The sequence below is a fragment of the Lissotriton vulgaris genome, unplaced genomic scaffold, assembly GCF_964263255.1.
Source record: "Lissotriton vulgaris unplaced genomic scaffold, aLisVul1.2 SCAFFOLD_5992, whole genome shotgun sequence".
Lineage (NCBI taxonomy): Eukaryota > Metazoa > Chordata > Amphibia > Caudata > Salamandridae > Lissotriton > Lissotriton vulgaris.
Genome location: NW_028249927.1, coordinates 76,736 through 96,516, shown reverse-complemented (window position 1 = coordinate 96,516; position 19,781 = coordinate 76,736). Strand labels below are relative to the sequence as shown.

At 41.9% G+C, this 19,781-nt stretch overlaps 2 long non-coding RNA genes across 2 annotated transcripts; both read left to right on the top strand.

The window, feature by feature from the left end:
- The first annotated feature begins 12,183 nt into the window (after window positions 1-12,183).
- Window positions 12,184-13,091, top strand: LOC147663453 (uncharacterized). Its single transcript, XR_015305310.1, has 3 exons — window positions 12,184-12,254; window positions 12,349-12,439; window positions 12,756-13,091. It is a non-coding gene; the product is annotated as an uncharacterized LOC147663453 (long non-coding RNA).
- A 4,367-nt stretch (window positions 13,092-17,458) lies between these two features.
- Window positions 17,459-19,257, top strand: LOC147663452 (uncharacterized). The gene is made up of 5 exons (XR_015305311.1): window positions 17,459-17,586; window positions 18,055-18,150; window positions 18,240-18,341; window positions 18,436-18,526; window positions 18,842-19,257. It is a non-coding gene; the product is annotated as an uncharacterized LOC147663452 (long non-coding RNA).
- Window positions 19,258-19,781: the final 524 nt, after the last annotated feature.

The following is a 19,781-nucleotide window of genomic DNA, read 5'->3' as shown; positions in this document are numbered from 1 at the left end:
TTAGCCTTCCACATGTGATGGCCATGCATCTCAAAAAACAAATGTGTGTGACACAATGTCCCTGGTGTGTGTGTATGCACATTATTGTGCTGTCTTTTGGACTGGGTATTGTTGGCTCGAAGGGATATCATCAGCAATGGGCAGAGTGCACATCCTAGATCACATGTGACAAACACTAAAGAGTAAGTGTAGATTTGTGTTGGCAGTATGCTCTGTTGTCAGGCTTTACCAGTATAGTAGTGTGTCATATGTGAGACTTTCAAATTTACGTTTGACATGCATTGCTTGACTGTAATGAACGTTATCACTATGACATAGCCTCACTGCTGATCCTCCCCCATCGGAGCACATTCACATGTGTGCGCTTCGCGATAGCAACACTATCAATAATACCGCAAACCACTTACATGCGTGTCAGTGCATATCAGCAACCTTGACAACGACATGTGATGTTGGCCATTCAATGTTTTCGAACAGCATCTCATTAGCAATAGTTGCCGCCCTCCCTGTACATGCTACATTAATGTAAACTGCGCATTCTGCGATGTCAAAACTGCAACAGAAACACACATAAGTAGATTTCCTGGCCAGGCAGGAACTGAACAACGCCCAGGTCCCCGGAACAATTATTCACAACCCTACGCTGGCCTGGCGTACACAAGCCTTGCCCACTTTGCGTATGTATAAATAGGATAACGACGACGCCACATGTCCCAGTTCTTCCACACTGCCTAAGGTGATATGGCTGCATCCACCTCGCATATCACAATGCGCAATAAAAAAGGGAATTCATAAGGTGTACGCCATCCTGGCAATCAACACTGGACATCAATTGTGAACCCTACTGGACGTCGTGTTTCGAAAGGGATCCATGAGGTGTACACCATCCTGCAATCAACACTGCATCTGAATTGTGAACATTGCCCCCCATCGTGTTTGGACACACAACAATGACATCCGGTGAGCAGTGGGGCCTGGGAGCACAGGGGCTGCAATTGAGCGCTGTGCTGCGGGAGGAGTGTGGTGCATCAACCTAGGTACGCAGGTGCAAATAAGCGATGTTGCCATGCGTAATGATACGATCTCTGACCTCATTCAGTCACATGTCTGTCTCATTTTAAGGACCTGCTGGACCGTTCTGTAGGCCTGAGCCAGCGGGCAGCGGTGCCCTACAGGCACATGTTGAGCGCAGTGCTGCGGGAGCGGTGTGGTGCATCAGCCTAGCTTCGCAGGTTCGAACAAGCGATCTTAACATGCATAATAATGTGATCTCTGACCTCATTCAGTCACATCTCTGTCTCATTTCAAGGTACTGCTGGACCGTACTGTAGGCCTGAGCCAACAGACAGCGCTGCCCTACAGACACGTGTTGATTGCAGTGCTGCGGGAGGGGTGGGGTGCATCAGTCTAGCTGCGCAGGTGCGAACAAGCGATGTTGCCGTGCGTAATGATATGACCTCTAACCTCATTCAGTCACATCTGTGTCTCATTTTAAGGACCTGCTGGGCCTGTAGGCCTGAGCCAGCGGGCAGCGCTGCCCTACAGACATGTGGCATTGCCTTTTAGGGCACTGTAGTGAGCTGATTACTAAGTTTACATGCACACAGGCTTGAGCCACTGCATTACACGCGCACATTATGCTTCTAGCATGCACTCTGTTCCTTTGTGTGTAAATGTTGGCATAACATAATATTATTTAACCTTGTGTATTCTCGTGCACTCCAACTCCTCTTTGAACCACGATTACCACTAACAGTTGGTAGATCGTACTTAAAGAAGGAAGGATGCACTCAACTGGTGTTCTCTATTAAGCTTGAAATAAACCTTCATTTACCTTCAGACGTTTCCACCATTATATTTTTTGTCCCTTTTCAGAGACTGAAGTTGTTGCGCCGAAATGGGCGGAGCGGGTGCTCTTCCCATGATGATGCCCTGGGCATTCTGACGCCTTCCATCATGGTATCAAGACACCGTCCCCGATCGGAGACCTGCTGTGCCACCCTACAGAGGCACCCCGGAGTCGGCGCTTGCACCGGCACGTCGTTGGACACACCGATGGTCGCAGGTCAGCAGTGAAGACTCGGTGCGCAGGAACTACAATTGATCACAGTGCGGGGGAAGGGGCTGGGGTGCAGCAGCCTGGGTGCACAGGTGTAGGCAAGCAATGCTCCCGTAGCTAAGAATGTAATCTCTGGCCTCATTCTTACCGGTTTCATTTTAAGGACTTGCTGGACCGTACTCTTTCTCGCGGACCCCAGCGTCCTAGACACATGGGTGACGGGAGGTAAACAGTGAGGGCTGGGTGCAGTAGACCGACGCTCTGTCTCCTCCTCCATCTGTTCTTTTGACTCTCTCTTGCCTTCTCCCTACCACCCACTCCCTCTCTGTCCCATTCTCACTATCTTCCTTTCATTCTGACTACCTTTCTTTATCTCTTGGACATAGCACACATACTTATGTTTCATTCTTGTCTTGCAGGTTTTGTACACTGCTTCCGGAGGAGTCCCAGACACTTATTTCACGTTATACTGTTTCTTCGAATAAAGTTGTGTTTCCATTTATTTGTGTTGTTTTAATAAAGGTTATTTTTTTACCAATAAATGAGTGTGTACGTCTTCTTTTTCTGACAACACTTGTGTGTAGTTTATTGTGAAAATCGTCTGTTTATAGGAGGTTATGAGAGAAAACAGTTGTAAATTTGTGGTGCACCTACCAAATATAAACCAACAGACTATTATATAAATGAAGCCTTCGGAATTCTACAACTGCAAGGGTTCTATACGTGTATCACTTTATTACAACACCATGAGTACTGCCTGTGTGATTACAAACCAATAAGGCACTGCCTAGGACCACAGAGGCTTAAAGGACTGGCGAGGCCCACCCAGCATATTTAGGTTACGCCCCTGTTCTGACCGGGTTTTTGTTCCCTTTTTGAGTGAAGGTGACTTTAGCCTACTATCATTCTAATAGAGGGATTAGAGCCTTAGATTTGGCCTATTTACAAGATGCTTGACATAATTCCCTATTCTTTTCTCTATTCTAGGGCCTATAAGCGTATGTTAGGGGATAGATTCCTTAGTATTGGTATTATTTCGTTCTTTTGTAAGGTTACTAGTATATTCCTGATAGAGTTATTCATCTTTATGCTCATTTCGGGCCTTGTAGGCCTCGAACGAGAGAGACTCCATCTTTCTTTCTGCCTCGGCTGCTTGAGATGCTTTTAGGTCAAATGTAATGTTTTAGTTATAAGGTGTTGTTCACTTGGAGAGAACCGGCTCGGGCTGGCCCTTATCGAAAGACTGTATTTTTCATCGTTTGTCAAAGACATAACATCAGGGCGGCCGGCTGAGAACGTGTCCTTGGCACGGGGTGGTACAAGAACTTGGTGGGCGGCAGGTTACTGGCTGGAAATTTCCATGCATGAACAAGGTTCTATATTAGCGAAAGTGCAGAGAGGAGGAGGGTTCATTCAGTCAGTTAGTAGACGGCAGCTAGTCGTTAGCATTATTGCAGTTAATCAACTTGAAGCAGACAGTCGCCATTTTGAAGTCCGAAAAGACCGAAGGCTGATAATCTCCCAGAAAGATTGAAGTTACTTTAGTTGGAGCAGCTGGTGAGCTTTGATACTGAGATCAGAGCATGCAGAGTGAAGAAGTTAGCGGAGCGAACGAATACTAGAGCGGCAGTAACTGATTTATAAGATCGAAGTCGGAAGGTGAAGATAGTCCGTGATCGAGAGGAGAGAGGAGTAGTGCAGAACGGCGAGAGTGAGACAGACGAAACAGAGAACAAGAGGGGGGTTCCAGTGACTTGGAGGGTAGCAGAAGAGACAGAGCATAGCGGTGCAGGCGTGTATCCGTGACTGCAGGGGTGATCCTAAGATGAGCCAAGGCACAGACGAGAAGGGAACCCAGATGACAACTGAGTCCAGACTTCGTACTCATAAGGTGACGTCGACCCTTTCTTATTAGCGTGCACACACATATACTAATTCTTTCCTTTGCTTTTCAGGTTGTATGTTATATTGTAGTATTATATTGTTGTTATAATTTGCTATTGTGTAATAAAGGGACCCCAGTTCTTAGTGAACCACTGTGCAACTGTTATTTTTGTGGTAGGATTAACCTTTCTTCTAGTCAGATGCTGTTATGTGGACGGATGCGTTTCCCGTCCGGGTAAGTGGTAACTGAGCAAGGGAGCAGGGAGCGCCTAAATCAGAGAATAACCTTTGCATACCGTAATTTGGCCATTCTTGTGTGAGAGGATTAAACTGTCTATCTATCACATAAACTATAATATCATACATTCCCAGTAGTATATAGTGAAACTTCCCAACAGAGAGAGAGAGTTGACGGTATCAATAGGACAGTAATCGCTGTTGTGTAGCGGCATTATTGAGAGCACCGGGGGGATACGGTGTGTATCGTCACCTGATTGTGACGGCAGCGTGAGCACCGGGAGTATACGGTGTGTATACCCACAGGATTGTGGCTGGTGTGTGAACACTGATTGTGGTCAGTGTGTAATGGTAAGTAATCAGAACTGCCCCCTTCACTATGAGGAGGAGGGTAGCATAGTCTGGGCCTGAGTTGCTGCGAGACTATAAGGTATGAGTGTGGTGTAGAATATGGAATTCCGTAGCAATTAGTGATTGTTTCTAGTAATCCCTATGGATTTGGTGGTGTTTTGGATGATCTAAGCTTGTACTGGCGACCAGCAGTACGATATATATATATATATATATATATATATATATATATATATATATATATATATATATATGTAAATGGATGTGTGGTAATTGGAAAGTGAGATCTGCATGGTATAGATTGTACATTCCCCTTGATGTAAACACTATTCAAACTCATGCTATCTGTGCCAATTGTATAACTCTCTATAAAATAGGGTACCGCATTTGATGTAGTTACAGTACTAATGACAATTAAAGTGACATGTGCTCAGGGAGAAATTAACATTAACCTGCAGACAATTGCATGACCCACCTAGCATATTTTCTATGATTGACTCTCAAGAATTGGTTTGGGGCAGATATGATGGGTGATAAATTATCCTAAGCTAGGCCCTTATTTGCCTCGAACATTAATTTTTCGGGTCTAGCGTCAAGTGCTAAATTATAATGCAGGTGAATCAAAGTTAGCAACGGAAGATGATTTGTCCTTAATTAGGTGCTTATTTACTTTGAACAATCATTGTTCGAGTCAAGTGTCAAGTGCTATTTATAATACAGGTGAATCAAAGTTAGCAAAAATGCTGAAAAAAAAGCAAGAAAAGGGGAGAAATAATTCAGAGTTGTAAACATCATTTTCAGGAAAGTGCTATGTGCTCAGCTGCAGTATGTAAGAACCAAAGTCAATATAAAACCAACGATTGTTCAAGGTATAAATAAACACTCACTAAGGATGAGTATACAATATGCAAGGTAAAGCACACTGTGCTTGACTGTAATACATGTGGGCCAAGATCATTATACGAGCTGCAATTAAAAAAGCATTCTGGAAGGGGGGGAGGAATCAAGAGGTGCATGTCAAAGCATATATCAATGTTCATTATCTATAGTCCGTTTTTATGCTACAGATTTACGTGGAGTTCTGAATCTGTATTATGCCCCAAGAGAACTCAAGGCACAATATCACAATGAATTTGGGTTTCTCTCTTCTCAGTTCTTTCTCTCTATCTTCTTCCAGTGGGTGAGCTTTGATATACTTGATTCCACAGTATGTAAAGCCTGCCAAAGATCGTTCAAGGTGTTGTTTAACATTGCAGGCCATGGGATAAATTCTGTCTCCATTTTTTATGGCTAGCATATGTTGGAGAACCCTGGGGCCTCATTTATGAGGCTGTGTGTCACTTTTACGCCGCCGGTGCGTCACTTTTTGTGACGCACCAGTGGCATAAAAAATGCGCCTTGTTGCGCCAAATTTTCAAAATGACGCATCTAGTTAGATGCGTCACTTTGTAAACCTCTGCGCCACGTTATACCTGCCCCAGGTATAATGTATGCAAGGGGGGCGTATTGACGCAAGGAAGGGTTGTAGAAGTGATGTAGTGAAATCTATGCGTCACTTTTAGGACGCCGTTGCATCAAAATCTTGCGCCTGACTCACAGCAGGCGTAAGACTGACACAGGCCCTTTCACATGGGGCTTGCCCCATGTGAAAGGACACATTGCTGGAGTTGCGTCACTTTTGTGACACACTCCAGCAATGCGTCACTTTTGCGCTTACAGATACGTCAGAAATACTGACGTATCTGTAACTCCTTGCGACATGATGCGTCATACATTAAATATGACGGATCAGGAATGTCACAAGGAGTGCGCACTGAGAAGTGACGCATCGCTGCTTTTACGCAGCGATGCGTCATTTCTCATAAATGAGGCTCCTGATACTTAATTTGTTAATAGTGCTGCCCACGTGTAGTTTATTGCAATCAAACTTTAGCATATACATAACATGATCTGTATTACATATTATTCTGTCCTGGATCGTGGCATTGCGGCCCTCAAATGACTGATATGACTTCTGGTTCAACCCATACTGACAAGCTTTCCAAGAGTTGCATTTGCTAAAACCCTTCATATTTTCTGATAGCCAAGTCCTCTCCTTCCGTGTGTCAAAGAAGCTTTGTTTTAGGATGTCACCCAAGTACCTTGTTTTATTTAGAGGTTATTCTGCAACCATAGACAATGATATCTTTAAAGTGTTCTTCCTTAGCAGTATATGCCCGTTTTTTTGTAAGATACCTTTGATGTTAGGTTAGGACTGAAATATATTCCAAGAAGAGCATCTTTACCTTCTCATCTTTAAAAGTAAAGTCTTTATCCTGCTGGTACTATAAGAGATCCCTTCCCATTTTGATGGCCCTCTTCCTCCCATCTTTCAAAACAGCCAATAGATGTCCACGTTGAGAGAATCTTTTCATCATTCTAGTCACTTCCATTCCAAATTCATCTTACGTTGAGCATATTCTCCTTGCTCTAAACATCTGTCCATATGGTGTACTCCATTTTAGTCATCAATCATTGAGGAGGGAGAAGGAAAAGATATGTGATCCATCCAGTTTCCTTGATATGTAATCTCATAGATCAATTGGGGGGGAAGGATCACTTGTCCTGCTAATCTGGATTTTACAGGTAAGTGGGATGTCCCTTGATAAAAAACCCTCATGTAGGGGAGTAGATGTTTTCTGGTAGCGGTATATCTTGGTTCTCCGCTATATTACTCACGTGTCTGCATAATCACAGGGTTAGTTGGTATGCAGCCTCCACCTGGAGGTAGTAACCCAAGGATAAAAAGCAGTAGTGTCCAGTGAGAAGTGGTGGTAGTGAGATTAAAATAACTCGGACAGCCAGATTACGGTATTTATTGTTCTGGATTCGATTTAACTGTGAAAATTGAATAGATATGCGTTAAAAGAATTATTAAGATTCTCACGCTATCAATTTTCGTGAGATTAAAAGGTCGACATGTTTCAGCCCTGGTCGCCTATATAGGTCAGTGGGCTTTCTTCAGGACCGTGTGGTATGTGAATTGTAAAGCGACGTATTAGTCCTTTAACACCTTGGAGGTCAATCTTGTGCCTGTAAGTACAAATGGTGAAGGTAACCGTGGGGGGGCAGTTGAAGAAAAGTGTACATTTTATATTGAAGTGCAACATATTAAAAAAGGCAATACTCTATCGATCACTACTACTCGCAGTAAAAACCACATACTCAAAAGTCTGGCTTGGACCTTACTTATTACTCGTTATCTGCGTTCTAATAGCACATTTCATTTAAAGAAGTGCAACATATAGAAAGTGCAACATATAGAAATGGCAATACTCTATCGATAACTACAAATTGCAGTCATTACCACACAATCATTTGCCTGGCAAGTAACCATGCTAATTGCTCGTTAACTGCTTTCTGATGGCAAATTTCCTTCTCATTGTTGATGATAACATATGGATCAAATTGGTATGTGTACCCTTGTATAGTTGCTCGTGGGTCTCTGGCTGATTGCTCATTGTCACGTTATGGCACTAGGTGCCTAGATACAATTTCTTTAGATGTTTACTCAAAGCATACCTTTATAGATATAATATGATGCGTAATTATTAGTGCTCATGGTGGTGCTGGCTTTGTGGTGTAGTGATGGTTTTCTTAACTCTTATTTACAGCGTATAGTTGTATTGGCCAATTGTGTTAATGCGGTGGTTGGAGCTCACTGTCTCTAGTCTTTGCATTGTTACCAAGTATCGGATAATCCGGGAGCTCTGTGGCTCAACATTGGTTACCCTCAATTCGATGACGATATAATTCCCAATGTTTTGCGGTAATGGTGGCTGTCTTATTGCCTTTAAGGTGGAAAAGGTTGTGTGCTCAATTGTTGATATTACATATCTATTAGGGAGACTGGCTGTGCTCTGTGCATGGTGCCTTAAGACTCATTGCTATCGTTCTGAAGGAAAAGAATTGCCCCGTCAAAATGTAATTTCACACATTCCATCAATTAATCGTACTTTTAACAATGCCGCCAAGTACCTCCGCACAATGATTACGTGCTTCCTCAGGTACCAGGGAGTCTCTAGGAGGGGGGCCCTTTACTAGAAACAAGGGTAATGTATTAAAAAAGGAATATAGTACTTATCCGTATAGACGCCAGTAGACGGTCTGACCTCGCGTATACCTGTGGCTCTTCGCCTCCTGCGCCGCTAGTGCTGACTCTGCCGTCCTGGACCCGGTAGGGTTTGCGGACTGCGGAGGTTAATTATAATACTTCCCCGAATGTAGGAAGTGTAGAAACCAGGGCTGAAACATGTCGACCTTTTAATCTCACGAAAATTGATAGCTTGAGAATCTTAATAATTCTCTTAACGCATATCTATTAGATTTTCACTGTTAACTCGAATCTAGAACAATAAATACCGCAATCTGGCTGTCCGAGTTATTTTAATCTCACTACTACCACTTATTACTGGACACTACTGCTTTTTAACCTTGGGTTACTACCTCCAGGTGGAGGCTGCATACCAACTAACCCTGTGATTATGCAGAGTAATATAGCGGAGAACCAAGATGTACCGTTACCAGAAAACATCTACTCACGTACATGAGGATTTTTTATCAAGGTACATCCCACTTACCTGTAAAATCCAGGTTAGCAGGACAGGTACTCCATTTTAGCACAGCTGGATGACCACTATTGGCATGTTGAATTGAATTTGGGGCTGTAACATTTTGGTGCATCATAGTTGTTAAGCTATCAACAAAAACATTCAGCTAAATATCCAAGAAGTCACAGTGTACTCCTCTATACATGGCAGTTAACTGGATATTTAATTTGTTGGAATTCAATTTCAGAATGAAGTTGTGCAATTCCAGCTCCTCTCCTTCCCACAGAAAGAATATAACATCACTGAAGCATGCCCATAACATGACATTTTTCGTGTATCGATTGTTCTCCTCTGCCCGCGCTACTTCCTTCTCCTACCACCCCATTAACAAGCATGCGTAGGTGAAGGCAGAGGCAGTGCCCATCGCCATACCATTTTGTTGTATGTAGAACTTGTTTTTAAAGATGACAGAGTTTCATAATGGTCAGTAAAATACTCAGAGCAGACGCTGCATATCATCGGCCGTGGCTGGTGGGGAATGCTTCCACTTACGAAATCGCTAAGTAACCCATAGAGGGAAAGACGCTTCACTGGAGGAATCACCGGAGCAGACCCCATAGTGTCATGCTGCAACTCAGGACCCTCCAGCAAAGTTCAACAGAAAGTGACCATCCACAGAGGGCTGCCTGGATCGTGGGGGATGAACCCCTGAAATTGAGGTCGTTGTCACGCCTGTTCCAGAAAAGTTTGACGCCCAATATACAGACCGCCCTTGCAAATACCAAAATGGGGAAGCAGTGGTCTTGCAATTTTTCGCTGCTACCATCTCTAGGTAGACAATGTGCCTTGGACCGGAGCGCCTGTTGGTACCCTGGGGCAGAGTGAAATGACCAAAGAGGTAGCAATGGAGCTAAGGTGAACGAGGGGTGATAGTAACTCCCACCTAATCAACGCACAATGACAATCTCTGAGCATACTCCTGATTCCCATCCTGACAGCGGAGTCCGAGCACTATGTCTGATGCCCGGTGGAGCTGCTCTGTTCAGCTATTGAGGAGATAGGCCTTGATTCATCCCCTGACCGTCACCTACCCAGCCGGACATTGGTCACAGTTTTTTCCCCCATCTCCCTGTCTTGCCGCCCCCATCATATTTTTGGGACCCTACTTTTTCCTTGTCTCCTATCTATCTGTTCCTATTCAGCATTCTTTCGTTCTTTGTCTACTTCCTCTGCTCCTATCCCCTCCCACCTGAATCTTTCCCCTTGCCCGCTTCACCGCCTAGCACCCTGTCCTTTTGTGCCATTTGACTAAGCACTCCTCCCCTTTTTGGGGAAAGATCTAAGATATATACGCCAGTTTCCCAGCATACCCGCTGAGAGAGTCTACAGCGCCAAAGGAGCCACTCACAATTGAGGTATGGTATGGCAACCCTTGCCAAAGCACCCCCTCTCCCCTTTTTGGGAAAGGATCCAGTAAAGTAGGCCTTGGAGTCTCAGAGATCCCTCTGAGAGAGTCCACTGCGCTTAGGGAGCCTCTTTCAACAGAGATGGGGAAATAATACCACTCACCCTGGGTTCACAGCTTACTGGACTTTGGGCGCAACTTTGACGTGCCTACTGGTTTGTGTCCCCGTCACCCTCCCCCTCCTCTTGCCTTGACGTGTCGCTAATCCTCCCCTCTTCTTTCCCTCCTCCACTCTCTGTCTACTTCCCCTGCTCCTAGCCCCCACTCCCCGGAATATCTCCCCTTGCTTTCTTTCACCACCTAGCTCCCTGTGCTTATGTGCCCTTTTACAAAGCACTCCTTCTCCCCTTTTTTGGGAAAGATCCAAGATATATACGTTGGAGTCTCAGCATACCCACTGAGAGAGATCACAGCGCCAAGGGAGCCACTCACAATTGAGGTATGGTATGGCACACAGAATCGGACTCCACTTATAAATGGCGTCCTCACACATATGTATTAGTAGTGTAGCAGTCTGTGGGTTAATAGTCTAATATTAATATAAATAAATGTCAGACTTTGAATTTAGACACATGCCAATTTAAGCGTTGCAATATAAAGAACGCGCTCTGACCCATGACAACAACTCTTATATTTCACTCCTAATAAAATCTTTATTTATGTCAGAAATAACGTAGACGCCTTGTAGGAGTATTAAGGTGATACCATCTAAAGATGGCGACTGCACTTCGGGATCGAAAGTGCCAAGGTGCTGCTTGCTTTAACCACTTCCGGTTCACAGAACGCCACACACACAAATCGCGCGCACCTTTGACTACTTAATGCATGGGTTTCAGGAACCCTGTTCTGCATTAATCTGAACGAGCGTTATGAGGCAAGACGACCGAACGGACTTGGAAAAATAACACAGCAAGGTACGTTTAGCAAGCAATGAACATCATAGGAGGCGAGTGCTGCCTATGTAAACAAACTGTATCTCTCTGGGTTTAGCACCGGTAGCCAGTAGTTAAAATAAAATGCTAATGTTAGTGTGAAATAGCAGAGTGAGATTACTGCCGATAACACTAAGTTCGACTTGGAGTTTGTTTTCACTGGGTAGGACACCTGTTTTTTTATCAGGCTGGCACTGGGTCTGGGACATTAAATAAATACTTGACACGGCACATTGGTAAAATGTGGTTAACAGTTGGGGGTTGTTTATAATACATTCATAGCTTCATCGCTGACTGGCATGTGACGTTTTTATACATATGTCAGAAAATATGGCTATAATTAGAGATAGAGGATACATAGGAAAGGGATTGGAAATAGGGGATCGTATAACAATGAGCAAGGTAGAACATTATATGATTGAATATCAATACATAGTTTTTCCATTATAGACTGCAGCTACTAAGGAAGAGAGGAATTAAATCGATTTGAAAAAGGCATCACATTAAAAAGGATTGAAAAGTATACCTTACCGTTTTAAATAACAGGTCAGTTTACAAATGTAATTTTGGGTAATTTATATGCAAACAATAGGTATACAGGGCAATATGATTTAGTTTGAATTTACCCTGTTTAGGACATCTCTTCAAGAAAGTTATACCACAAATCACTTGCCTTCCCTCTGCAACTGGAGACAAGGAACATTACCTGTGTGAGGTACCCATGATATAACTCGGGGGTAAGAATGCTTTTCATGTTAGTACCTAGGCCCATCAATTAAACAAAGTTACATATAGATGTTCCAACTCTTACAGTTCCCTTCTCCCTTTTAGGTTTTATTTTCTCACTAAATTGACTTTGAAGACAAAATTATATTTATCTATAAAAGAATCCAGATAGTTCAGGCTACCATCAGAATTTAAGGTGAGATTATAACTGCTAATAACCTCTGTATTTTGTGACATGTCTGTAGTCACCCTAATAGTACCCATGCTATGCCCCTTAGTGTCCCTGACTGCTAACAACTAAGTCCAAGTACTTATTAGTATCTCAACTCATTAGGAACTTCACAAACCCTGAGAATATAATACCTTTCCTTACTCAGCCACCTTATGTGTAATGTGGTGTTTCGCAGCCGATGTAAAAATGTAATTGTGGCATTAAATGTTGGTGATTAAATCACTTGTCCTTCTTTTTTAGTTTAAGGCATGGGTATATTATATTTTGTTTGTAATTTCAGGTACCCTGCACACACTTACGGAAGAGAGAGTCAATACTCTCTCTTGTCTGGTCCTGAGGAAGGTGGTTTCAATCCACCGAAACGCGTGTAGACCTGGCGTGGACAAGACACAAATGACATCTGTGTCACTTTAACCTTAGAATCAGCCTTTTGCTAGGATTGGAATAAATGTGGAGAATGTATGAATGTGTCAGTGTGATTGTTGGGTGATGTGTGAATGGCAGGGATATATTGTTTTTGCTTTATATAAATGATTGAAATTCTAACAACTCTGTGAAGATCATGGTACTGTGTACTACAATTTTAAATTGAACTGAATTGAGAATGATATTTATGAAATTGATGTTTGTACAAAAAATGATTTAAAAAAGGAAAATATATAATAAAGAAAATATATATATCTTTTGATACACTTTAAAAAAAAGAAAAATAAACAAAATATATAAAATGAAATTTTTGTCGTTGCCTTACCTATGCTATTAAGAAGGTGAATAAAATTGCTTGATGATACAAGTTGTGTAAGTAGGAACTGGCCAAGGGGGGATTTTTGTATGCTCATATTGTCGATTTTCTCTCTTTCTCCTGGTCATTAATCTAAACATAGAGAGGGTCCCATTTTTCATGTGACTGCATTCACGGTTCTTTAACTGTGGGATATTTGTTGAATGTATGTTCTGTAACTTGGTTTGTTTTCCTAATTGTGATTACATGGCTGTGAAATATCTGTGCACCGGGTAGGTCTGTTTGTGGTTTGTTGACCCCATTAATCCAGTGCCCAACTCTATACTAGTGCTCTGCAAATAACAACGTCTAGTAGAGATTTCAATATTATGGATAAACTCGAAACATTTGGGTTCTCCGATGAGGAGTTCACCTCCCTATTGGGTCTGGTAACTGATGGGAATAACACTGCCCCAACTACACTGGGAGATAATAGTGAGTGGCAAAATCTACTAAATTTAAAGAAAAAAATGAAGCGTATAGAGTCACATGCATTTTACATGCTTGCATATCTGAAAGAGGGAGTTATACCATCTGGCCTTAGGGTTCGCAATGCCCCCGCTCTTTTTATTGAGGTTCGCAAGTTTCTGGAGCGGTGGTCACTGATTTCAAACCGCTGCTCCAGAGACTGGATGATGTTAATCATAGAGACTGCGAAAGACCTATTAATAGCCCTCAGTAAAGAAATTCAAGAGTTAGAGGATAAACTACAGACCTCTAGTGCTGTAGATGATGCCAAAAATAAACTTTAAAAGATACAATCAGAAATGAAAGACTTTGATATTTATCTAACCAATAAGAAAACTGAAAAATTGAAAAAAGATGTACGGTGGTTTGCAAAAGAAAAAATCTATCCTTATCTGAACCCCAATTACTATCAAGGAGGCAATCAGGCAGGTTACAACCCCAATTTTGACAACACCTATAGAAGAAACTATACAAACTTTTCAGATACTGGTTCCTCTGACTCTGAGAATGATCATTACCAAGACTCAGGGAGGGGACGTTACAACGCCAGACCTCCTTACAGAGGTAGACAAGGATTTCAAAATACTCATACCCGGGGTTTTTTATCGAGAGGCCAATACAGGGGGAAAAATGTGCACTGGCAACAAGACAGGGGAGGACATCAAATGATGAGCCCTCAACCTCAGCAACAATATGTAAAGACGCGAAACCAGCAATATTGGTGGTAGACCCATCTGACAAGACGAATGCAGACAAAGTAATGGACACAATACCAATATACAACTTATCGTCTGTCCATCTCAATAATGAAGAAACAACACTTCTCAGCAGGGGGTTGTCTTTTGTACCCTGTACCCCCCTCAATAAGTTTAAACTCCATGAGGACTTGTTTGCATTCTTCAGAAAAGTCAGACTCAAGAAATACTTTGAGGGTAGAGTAAAGGAAGAAGAAAATCTCAATCTATCAGGTTGTAAACCACCCTCCATTTTTACACCCACCCTGGACATGGTAGGACCCGAAGTGCAAATTTTTGAGCGCAAGGTACTTCAAGACATCACACGTCTTCTTACAGGTGTCAACAAACCTAGCTTTAATTTATCAAAACAAGAAAACTTAGCCCTTAAAAACATCGAGAGAAACACAAATTTGATAATAAAACCATGTGACAAGGGCGGGGGTATCACTATTTTTGATAAAGAGGAATACAACAAAAAGATGCTAGATATGCTGATGGTTGAGGAGCACTACAGGTTGGCCCATCCTAGGGAGTTACAACGTCTCAGTACCACGATAAAAGAAGTGACCAACACTGCCTTTGAAGAGGGATTCATCTGTGAAGATGAATTAATCTTCCTTAATAAAACCTGTCCGGTAGTTCCAGCACTTTATGGTCTACCTAAGACGCATAAAAATGAAATCAGTCCACCCATGCGACCAATTATCTCCACGATTGGGTCTAACACGGAGCCACTGTCCAAATACGTGGACAAGTTTTTGTGCCCTTTGACACAAAAATATGAATCAATCATCCGTGACACAGGAGACATGATTACCAAGATAGAGGGGTTGTCCTTTGATGCAACTACAGACATCCTAGTGACGCTTGACATTGAGGCATTGTATACCAACATTCCTCAATGTCAAGCGTTACAGGCAGTGTCATCCTTGCTACATAGGCATCCTGGAAACAGACCAGATAGGTTTATCTTGCAGTGCCTGGAGATTGTATTGTTAAATAACTTCTTTGACTATGATGGTGCCCTCTACAAACAAGTGAAGGGCACCAGCATGGGAGCTTCTTGCGCTCCCAGCATAGCGAATACCTATATGGGCGAGTGGGAATTAAGAAATATATACAATGAGGTCGCCCCCTTTTTTGAAAATGTCCACCTATGGCGTCGATTTATCGACGATATTTTTTTTGTTTGGCACGGGACTGAGGTCCTATTGCAGGAGTACATAAGATGGTTAAATTCAAGTGACCCAAATCTTAGATTTACTTCTAATTACCACACAGACAAGGTAGAGTTCTTGGACATAGAGATTAAGGCAAATAATGGAGTACTGGAGGTAAGCCTCTTTCGAAAACCAACTGCAAAAAATACAATCCTTCAATTCGGTAGCTTCCACCCACACTGTCAGAAGGATTCAATACCGTTCGGCGAATTTCTTCGAATACGCCGAAACTGTACGAATCTAATGGAATATCATCGCCATGGAGAAGCATTAAAATCTAGATTAATCAGCAGAGGTTACCCCCATCGACTGGTTAGGCAAGCTTTCAAAAGAGCGAAGTATTACGACCGTGACTCTCTACTGAGTGGTACCAAACGGAAACCCACAGAGAGATTAACTTGTGTCATTAATCACTCATCGCTGAACTATAAGATCAAGAATATAATTCACAGAAACTGGGGGATACTTGAAACAGAAGAGAGCGACACCTTTACCTCTAAACCACTAGTGGCTTATAGAAGAAACAAAAACTTAAAGGACCATTTAGTCCACACTAGGAATAAACAGAGGTCGGGCAGTACACAGACATCTATAACAGGACAAAATCCAATATTGGGTAACCATAGATGCGGATCGTGTCATGCCTGCGATGCCGCAATTACAACTGATTCCATAGAGTATAACAACTATAAAGTAATTCTAAGATCACTGACAAATTGCAGGAGTAGCAATGTCATTTATGCTATCCTGTGCCCATGTGACCTCGCCTATATTGGTGAGACAGGGAGAGAATTCCGCATTAGATTCAGTGAGCACAAGTCAGCAGTGAGACTGAAGAAAATCTCAGCACCCTTAGTGCAACACTGCATAGACCTGAACCACAATGAGACAGAATTGCAGTGGTGTATCTTAGAAAAGGTACAACATAAAACAGGACAGCCTATGGAATATACCCGCAGGAAACGGGAGAGTTTCTGGATATTCCAATTTGATAGTGTACGTCGAGGACTCAATGAAAACATAGCGTGGTTTGTCACGAAACGCTTATAAATTGGTTGATCCTATTTATACAGCACTAAGGAATCTGTTCTACTCTACAGTTATGTAAATCTTGAATTTTCTGTGTCCTCCCTGACAAGATGTTATTTTACTCTAAATATATTTCCCTACTGGGAGATACACGCTATTTAAAAAGAATCCAGTCTCTTCCCAATTTTGACTGTTAATTATTTACTTTTTAGGTATGAACAGAATCAGACTCCATTCATTAATGGCGTCCACACACAAATATATCAGTAGTGTGGTAGTCTATGGGTTCTGGGGCTTTAATGATATTTTGCTGCTTTTCTTAGAATATATTTCCCCATTGGGAGATACATGCTACTTAAAAAGAATCTAGTCTCTTCCCGGTTTTGTTTCTTAATTATTCACTCTTGATGCACGAACAGAATCGGACTCCACTTATAAATGGCGTCCTCACACATATGTATTAGTAGTGTAGCAGTCTGTGGGTTAATAGTCTAATATTAATATAAATAAATGTCAGACTTTGAATTTAGACACATGCCAATTTAAGCGTTGCAATATAAAGAACGCGCTCTGACCCATGACAACAACTCTTATATTTCACTCCTAATAAAATCTTTATTTATGTCAGAAATAACGTAGACGCCTTGTAGGAGTATTAAGGTGATACCATCTAAAGATGGCGACTGCACTTCGGGATCGAAAGTGCCAAGTTGCTGCTTGCTTTAACCACTTCCGGTTCACAGAACGCCACACACACAAATCGCGCGCACCTTTGACTACTTAATGCATGGGTTTCAGGAACCCTGTTCTGCATTAATCTGAACGAGCGTTATGAGGCAAGACGACCGAACGGACTTGGAAAAATAACACAGCAAGGTACGTTTAGCAAGCAATGAACATCATAGGAGGCGAGTGCTGCCTATGTAAACAAACTGTATCTCTCTGGGTTTAGCACCGGTAGCCAGTAGTTAAAATAAAATGCTAATGTTAGTGTGAAATAGCAGAGTGAGATTACTGCCGATAACACTAAGTTCGACTTGGAGTTTGTTTTCACTGGGTAGGACACCTGTTTTTTTATCAGGCTGGCACTGGGTCTGGGACATTAAATAAATACTTGACACGGCACATTGGTAAAATGTGGTTAACAGTTGGGGGTTGTTTATAATACATTCATAGCTTCATCGCTGACTGGCATGTGACGTTTTTATACATATGTCAGAAAATATGGCTATAATTAGAGATAGAGGATACATAGGAAAGGGATTGGAAATAGGGGATTGTATAACAATGAGCAAGGTAGAACATTATATGATTGAATATCAATACATAGTTTTTCCATTATAGACTGCAGCTACTAAGGAAGAGAGGAATTAAATCGATTTGAAAAAGGCATCACATTAAAAAGGATTGAAAAGTATACCTTACCGTTTTAAATAACAGGTCAGTTTACAAATGTAATTTTGGGTAATTTATATGCAAACAATAGGTATACAGGGCAATATGATTTAGTTTGAATTTACCCTGTTTAGGACGTCTCTTCAAGAAAGTTATACCACAAATCACTTGCCTTCCCTCTGCAACTGGAGACAAGGAACATTACCTGTGTGAGGTACCCATGATATAACTCGGGGGTAAGAATGCTTTTCATGTTAGTACCTAGGCCCATCAATTAAACAAAGTTACATATAGATGTTCCAACTCTTACAGTTCCCTTCTCCCTTTTAGGTTTTATTTTCTCACTAAATTGACTTTGAAGACAAAATTATATTTATCTATAAAAGAATCCAGATAGTTCAGGCTACCATCAGAATTTAAGGTGAGATTATAACTGCTAATAACCTCTGTATTTTGTGACATGTCTGTAGTCACCCTAATAGTACCCATGCTATGCCCCTTAGTGTCCCTGACTGCTAACAACTAAGTCCAAGTACTTATTAGTATCTCAACTCATTAGGAACTTCACAAACCCTGAGAATATAATACCTTTCCTTACTCAGCCACCTTATGTGTAATGTGGTGTTTCGCAGCCGATGTAAAAATGTAATTGTGGCATTAAATGTTGGTGATTAAATCACTTGTCCTTCTTTTTAGTTTAAGGCATGGGTATATTATATTTTGTTTGTAATTTCAGGTACCCTGCACACACTTACGGAAGAGAGAGTCAATACTCTCTCTTGTCTGGTCCTGAGGAAGGTGGTTTCAATCCACCGAAACGCGTGTAGACCTGGCGTGGACAAGACACAAATGACATCTGTGTCACTTTAACCTTAGAATCAGCCTTTTGCTAGGATTGGAATAAATGTGGAGAATGTATGAATGTGTCAGTGTGATTGTTGGGTGATGTGTGAATGGCAGGGATATATTGTTTTTGCTTTATATAAATGATTGAAATTCTAACAACTCTGTGAAGATCATGGTACTGTGTACTACAATTTTAAATTGAACTGAATTGAGAATGATATTTATGAAATTGATGTTTGTACAAAAAATGATTTAAAAAAGGAAAATATATAATAAAGAAAATATATATATCTTTTGATACACTTTAAAAAAAAGAAAAATAAACAAAATATATAAAATGAAATTTTTGTCGTTGCCTTACCTATGCTATTAAGAAGGTGAATAAAATTGCTTGATGATACAAGTTGTGTAAGTAGGAACTGGCCAAGGGGGGATTTTTGTATGCTCATATTGTCGATTTTCTCTCTTTCCCCTGGTCATTAATCTAAACATAGAGAGGGTCCCATTTTTCATGTGACTGGTATGGCACTCCTTGCCAAAGCACTTCTTCTCCCCTTTTTGGGGAAAGATCCAGTAAATAGGCCTTGAAGTCTCATAGACCCCTCTGGGAGAATCCACTGCGCTGAGGGAACCTCTCGCAACAGAGATGGGGAAATTATACCACTCCCCCTGAGATCACAGCTTCTGGACTTTGGGCGCAGCTTTGACTCGTCTACCGGGTTGTGTCCCCATCACCCACCCCCTCCTCTTCCCATGCAGTGTCTCTAAACCTCCCCTCCTCTTTCCCTCCTCCACTCTCTGTCTACTTCTCCTGCTCCTACCCCCTAACT